The sequence below is a fragment of the Lepidothrix coronata genome, unplaced genomic scaffold (genome assembly GCF_001604755.1).
Source record: "Lepidothrix coronata isolate B3197 unplaced genomic scaffold, Lepidothrix_coronata-1.0 Scaffold179, whole genome shotgun sequence".
NCBI classification, from domain to species: Eukaryota; Metazoa; Chordata; class Aves; order Passeriformes; family Pipridae; genus Lepidothrix; species Lepidothrix coronata.
Window position 1 is genome coordinate 1,939,077 of NW_016690359.1, and position 7,405 is coordinate 1,946,481.

Here is a 7,405-nt window from a genome sequence, read left to right on the forward strand (position 1 = left end):
AGAGAAGCTGTGGCTGCCCCAACCCTGGAAGTGTCCAAGGCCAGGTTGGGCTGGGGCTTGGAGCAACCTGGGCTAGTGGAAGGTGTCCCTGCCCATGGCAAGGGGGTGGAAATGGATGATCTTTAAGGTCCTTTCCAACCCAAACCATTCTGTGATCCTATAATAATTTGGTTTTACATATGAAGCTGAATGCAGCCAGAAAGTTTCCTCATTGGAGACTTTCCCAAGAGCCTGTAAATCCCTTGTGTGTCCTAACCAGGCATGAAACAACCCCCCTTTCTTACTTTTTGTGGCATTTTTTTAGTGCATCAGTGAAATGAATGGTGTTTGAGGAGACTTTGGCAAGCTCCAGCCTTTGGAGCAAAATCCACCAGATAAGGAAATGGGTCAGGAGGCCTTGGGCAAACTTCTCTTATCACTTGTTCAATCACTGCTGATTGAATTATGGTGTCCCTGCTTCAACACTGAGCAGCAAATAGCTCTTAATGAAGCTGCTGAAGGGCCAACACCTATAAGTTTTAGGAAAAAAAACCTGTGTATCTTCATGTCCCACCACACACAAAAAAAAAAAAGACCTAATTAGTGTAGGTATGTGTTTTTTTCATCTTCAGGGTTTAAAATCATGATTGCTTAAGACAAGGGTATGAAATGCAGATTTATTTAACAACCAAATAGCTTTGCTTGCCTTAGGGTAGGAGTGAAGCCTGTCCAGTTGGGCTGCCAGACCTTCCTCGGGGAGCATCAACCCAGGTATTTCCATATTCACCCTTTTCAGCCGCTTTTAAACACTATAATTTTACTACCAAAGCAGCTCTGTAATACTTGCTCATGAGTTTTTTTTTTTCTTGGCCTTGTGTCCCTCTTTGAGCATCATCCCTGGAAATGTCCAAGGCCAGGTTGGACGGGGCTTGGAGCAACCTGGGATAGTGGAAGGTGTCCCTGCCCATGGGAGTTGGAATGAGATGAGCTAAAAAGTCCCTTCCAACCCAAGTCTTTCTTTGATTCTAAGATTTCTAGGACATAATTTTGCAACTGACTTGAACACCCTGGTAATGGCAGAATGTCTGTGAAGTCTTGATGGGGATAATAATGGTTATTACAAATTTGCATCTGTTGCCAAAGTAAAACACTTGCCAAGGGCAACTGGTAAACAGGATTTTATAAAGCCATAACCATGCCTGATAAATCCTCACTGGAAGGCTTGGACATTGGCATAATCCTCGGACACCGATGTAATCCTCACCTCTCCATGAGAACTGGGATATCCTGAATTCAAATCCTCGCTCTCCAAGCATTCAGTGTCTGCCAGAGTCACTGCTGGAGCACATGGCTTTAAAAAGTTCACCACAGCATGCCTTGGGCTGGCTGTTGGCTAACTCTGCTGGATTTAGGCTTTTCTGGTGGAAGCTGAGGGTTTGTTGGCCAGATTTTAATGTCCAGACAGAAAATGAGCTTTGCTGCCTGCGTTGAGCAAGAAGGTGGCCAGGCTGTCCTGCCTGCTGGGGGCTGAGTGCTCCTGGTGTGGATGGGAGATAAGGAAAGGCATCAGCAGAGCTAAATCCAACCCCCAGCCTGGATTTCCATCCGTGCAGCAAGGCAGCGGAACCCGGGGGGGGGCATCTTGGTGTCCTGCACCCCCTGGGCAACCCTTTTGCCTTTTGCTGCTGATGCTGAAGACCCTTCTAGATCTGGAGGATCCTGCACCATCCTGCCCTCTGCTCCCTGTAAATCTGTGCAAACAGGGAACTCCAGTTACACAACCCAGCCCAGCTGGCTCACGAGGAAGCGTGTGACTTCCCCGGGAGGTGACTCAGGAATACATGACATAAGCAAAAAGCTTCTTCCCACCGTTGCTGGGTCAAATCAAGTCCAGGTCTGGGTGATCAGCCAGGCGGTGAGGGCAGAGCCTGCTGGCCCTGGCTGGGTGGGGGGAGGCGATGGCTGGGATATCATTTGCTCCTGCAAAGCTGGTCTCCCTTTGCTCAGTGACAAAATTGATTCTTAGCACCAACATAAGGCAAAATCCTTGTCTGAATTGAACATTAATAGTGTTTTCTCTGTTTCCTGTTGACAAGCCCTCCTTGGTTCCCTTGCTCCATCCATCATGTCTCCCTGGGGTGTCTCCCCACTTCAGTTATCAAGCAAACACGATCAGCTGTGCCCAAGGAGGTGCCTGAGTGCTCTCACACAAAGGTGAAAATGCCTTTATTCATGTCAGGCAGGCCAGAGGGGCTGAGAAAAAACCTCATCCTACATCTGCCTCGAGACAGACTTTTGCAGCCTCTCAGTCTGAAGGTCGCTGCTTGGCCCAGACATCTCTCCACAGCTCTCCCAGCAATTTTTGGCTGTGCTACTCCAGGAGCCAGAGCTGGAACTTAGTGTTTATCAGCCTCAAACTGATTTTTTATCCATGATCCCAATAGATTTTTGTATCTATCTTCCATCTACTCTGTCCCTTGGCAAGGGGGCATCTTTGTCAGCTGTTTGGGCTGGGGCAGCTCCCCAGTGCTGTCTCACATCAATGTGGGGCTGGTTGGGGCAGCTGCTCTGGACCCAGGTAGTCCGAGGTGTTCCTCTTGGAAAACACCTTAACTCCGGGCCACCTTTCCCATGTGCTTTCCATATGAGGTGTCATGGAGTCATTTAAGTTGGAAAAGCCTTATAAGATCATCAAGTCCAACCATTCCCCAGCACTGCCAAGGCCACCACTGCCCCATGTCCCCAAGTGCCACATCCACACGGCTTTGAAATCCCTCCAGGGATGGGGACTCCATCACTGCCCTGGGCAGCTGTGCCAGGGCTGGACAACCCTTTCCATGAAGAAAATGTTCCTAGTATCCAACTTAAACCTCCTATGGTGCAACTTGAAGGTGTTTCCTCTTGTCCTGTCCCTTGTTCCCTGGGAGCAGAGCCTGACCCTCCCCTGGCTCCTCCCTCCTGTCAGGAAGTTGCAGAGAGCAAGAAGGTCCCCCCTGAGCCTCCTTTCCTCCAGGCTGAGCCCCTCCAGCTCCCTCAGCTGCTCTTGCTGCTCCAGCCCCTTCCCCAGCTCCGTTCCCTTCCCTGGACATGCCCCAGCCCCTCAATGTCTCTCTTGTCTGAGGGGCCCAGAGCTGCCCCCAGGACTGGAGGTGCCCCAGCAGTGCCAGCACAGGGACAGGCACTGCCCTGGACCTGCTGCCACACTGTTCCTGGTACAGTCCAGTTGCCATTGGCCTTCTTGGCCACCTGGGCATCCTCTTGGCTCATGTTCAGATGGGTCAGGCAGGTTCAGACACTTCAGGGCAGATGCTGTGGTCTCATTTATCATTTTGGCCCTGCTCTTACCATGTCCCAACCTCCAGGAAATTCCAGAGAGGTGGGAAGTTCTCAGAACTCAGCTGCTCTCCCAGGCACCTGATCACTTGCTGAGCTTGTGCTTTCAAGGCTCCAATCTGTGTCCATCCATCCTGTGACAGAAAGTGGGAGCTGACTTCCCCTCTGTGCCCCTCTGTGGTCAGATGACAGCTTCATGTAAGATGGGGACATCTAAGGATGAGGACAGCTCTGGTGCCTGAAAAAGAAACCTTCAGCTGACCTCGAAGGAGGAAATCCACCGAAAAGAAGAAGTGAGAGAGGAGCAGGGACACTGACATATGAAAATTTGCTTCCTGAGCATTTTTCTGTGGGTGCTTTCCCTCTGTACAGAGGGAAAGCAAAACCCCTCCTTCTGTGTCCTTTGCTCTTCTGCAGGAAAAACATGTCAGCACCTTCCACCCAGAGCAACTTTGACACCCTGACTTTACAGGGAGAGCTCTGGGCACAGCTTGTTGGGGCAATGTTTAACAATTTTGTCTTTCTCTGCAGGCTCAGAGATTGGCCATGGCCAAGACAAGAGCTTGAGCAAGGTGGGCACCTGGTCTCTTGGCTGATGGGGCTTCCTCCTACAGTCACCTGAGTCTTCCCTCATGATACAAGGTTGGGAAGATGCTTTTCCAAAGTGTCTGGCCACGGAACAGGGCTGTGATTGCCCTTGTCTATTCAAAGATATCCCCAGGCTCTTGCTCTCTCCTATTCACAGGATGAACCACACAATGGGGGGCGGGGAGGTTTCTCAGGGCCAAAATATTTGTTCTGTGTTGTGTTTGGCTTTGGAAGGTGAGCTAGGGATGGAGACTGTGTCTTGTACATGCAGAATTTGAGTTCAGGGAGAGACCAGTTTCTCTGCAGAGCCATTTACAGTGTCTGCTTGGCAAAAGGGAAACTGAGGCACGAAGGCTCCATCCCATGGTGAGTCCATATGAAGAAAGCTACAGTCTTGGCCCATGGAGAGCCCTGCTGCAATGACTTTGCAAAGCCAGAAGTGCTGCTGGCTCCTTGCAGGAAGGGAAATCTCCCAGGATTCTTCAGAAAAGGGTGGTTTTGGTGCTCCAGTGAAAGGTTATCTCATCAGGCACCATGCCAGGAGCTCGGTGACGTATGAGAGCCCATCACATGCCACTCAGGACCCATTTTCTCTTGGTAACCCTGTTTTTCCCTGTTCTTTGCTTTGTTTATACATGAGCCTCAGGGGGGAAATGGAAATAGGGGGAGAACCGGTGGAACTGGAAATCGGGGTCGTTCACAAGGAGCTGAGGCAGGAAGGGCAAAGTGCTGGGAGGGTTTTGTGAGGGTCAGCAGCAAGGGATGGGTGACATGGGACCCTAGACCTGTTTGGGATGTGGGGAAACTGGAAGCACGTTCAATTTCGTTTTAATCTACTTAGAAAAAATGTGTAAGACAAGGAAGCCAACCCGGGGTTTCCTTCCCAGGGGCAGTAGGGACAACCCCGCAAGGAGGGACACTGCCCCGTCCAACCCAGTTTGCTGGGTGAGGCCAGACCGGGGGAAAAACCTGTCTCGTTCAGGCTGCACTGGTTTTTGATGCCATCTCGTGGTCCGGGAAGGCTTTACAAAGGGATGTGTGGAGCGTATTTCCTTGGCCAGGCAGAAAGCTGCGGAGTGGAGCAGCTCCTGCTGTGGCTTCCCAGGGAATCGTGAGATCTGCCCCTGGCCCAATCACTTCGAACAGGTCTCATTCCCAGAGGATGATTTCTATCACCTCATTCCATGTCTGTTTGGGAATTGCCATCCTGAATCCCACAAGGGAGCTGGGCTGTCTCGTCCCATCTCATTTTAAGCTCTTATGGGGGAAAGTCTCTCACTGCAGCATCCCCTCCAAGGGAGTGGGGAGAGATGAGAACCTTCACCTTCAGCCCTGACCCTCTCCAGGTGTGATCATTATCCTCTGTAACCACAGAGCATCTTGGGTGGTCCTTCTGCCCCTCCCCAAATGAAACAAAGGCAGATCCACATCAGAGGTGAGGAAAAGCAGGAGGTGATGAGATACTGGAGCTGCAGCATCCTTATCTGTTCTGCAGGGATTGAATCATGTCCCAGCCCAATGACACCTTTGTCAGACGCTCAGGTTGGGAACAGCATTCAGTGAGGCCACACCTGGAGCAGTGAATCCAGCTCTGGGGCCCTAGGGCAGGAGGGACATTGACCTGTTGGAGCAAGGCCAGAGGAGGTCACAAAGATGCTCCAAGGGCTGGAGCCCCTCTGCTCCGGAGACAGGCTGGGAGAGCTGGGGGTGTTCACCTGGAGAAGAGAAGGATCCAGGGAGACCTGAGAGCCCCTTACAGTACCTAAAGGGGCTCCAAGAGAACTGGAGTGGGACATGGGACAAGGGCCTGGAGGGACAGGACAAGGGAGAATGGCTTCCCTCTGCCAGAGGACAGGGTTAGATGAGATATTGGGAAGAAATTCTTCCCTCCAAGGGTGGTGAGGCCCTGGCACAGGTTGCCCAGAGAAGCTGTGGCTGCCCCAACCCTGGAAATGTCCAAGGCCAGGTTGGACAGGGCTTGGAGCAACCTGGGATAATGGAAGGTGTCTCTGCCCATGGCAGGGGGCTGGAATGAGATGAGCTTTAAGATCCCTTCCAACCCAAACTGTTCCATGATTCTGTGATTTAGCAAGTACTGGCCCTCACAGAAACCGGTGGAAACATTTCAAGAGCCTGCTGGCAGCTTAGTAAAGCAACTGCAGAGTCCTGTTGCATCCCAGCAGAGAAGGAAAAAACCACGTCAGAGCCTGAAATGCCAGGGATGTGTGCTCCAGGAATGAACAGGAAGCTGAGCACCATAAAACCTTCATATCTCAGTGCTTGATCCTCCATTGCTGCCAGCCTGACTGCTCAATATCTGTCCACGTGCTGTGGTGTATGGCAGGAATCCCTTGCACAGCTTGTTCACACCTGCATCTGCAGGGATTGAGTGAGTGGCTCCTGGCTGGCATGAGCAGGGCTTCCAGCTGGGAACAGATCTTCCCAAGGGATGCAAAAAAATTCAAGGAGTAAAAGGCAGCTGCACACTGTCCTGTCTCACTGTGAGGCATTGGGAGCGGTTTCGTGTGTTATTCTCCTCTGATCTCACTGCCACAGGAGACCGTGAAGATGTCAAAACTTTTTTTAGTTACTTAAATGCATTGATCTCACTTGTATCAGTAAGAATTCCCAGTTCAGGCTGTGCTTCAGAAGGACAGAGTGAGGACAAATTGATTTGAACCATCTCCTGCTCAGAAGAAAAGTGACACCAGTTCATCCTACTTATCTCCAGTTGGATGTGAGGATTCTAAAGGTTTGGGAGGCAGGCAAGGGGGACCCCAACTGGCCAGGCACGAGGGTGCTAAAGACCTACAAATTACCTGCAGAGCATGACAAACTCAACAAATGATGAGCAGCCTCCCGGCTTCACACTGGAATTACCCCGAGAGGGATGTGAGAGGATCTTGCAACAGCCACATCGGGCTGGAGGCGGCTGCAGGTTTTCTCCCACGGCTGAATTCCAAGGTCACTCCACCCCCACTGCCTCCCCAAGCACTTTCCAACCAGCTAAATCATTCTGATAAGTATAGCAGGAGGAAGGGAGCGGGATTGGCTTGGGAAGGGCGGATGGAGCTGGCTCTGAGACAGCGAGCACGCTTTGTGCTCATTGCAGCAGAGTCACGTGCCTCTGTTTAAACTGAGACCTAAGTGTAAAGTTATGTTGTTCTGGGACTTTGGAGAAGTCTTGAGGTTTGGAGGGGAAGTTGGCAGATGTTTTTTTTCCTCAGCTGATGAGGTAACAAGTCAGCTAGATCGAAATGGGTCATCTTTAGTCATGAGGTGGCCATTTCATGGCAGGGAAAGGGTGGCAGATGTCCCAACACACAGCCCTTGAGCACAGTCATAGAATCATGAATGATATGAATGGAAAGGTTAAATTAACAGAATTTAATGAAATGGAATAAAGTAGAATGGAATAGGAGAGAAGAGAAGAGAAGAGAAGAGAAGAGAAGAGAAGAGAAGAGAAGAGAAGAGAAGAGAAGAGAAGAGAAGAGAAGAGAAGAGA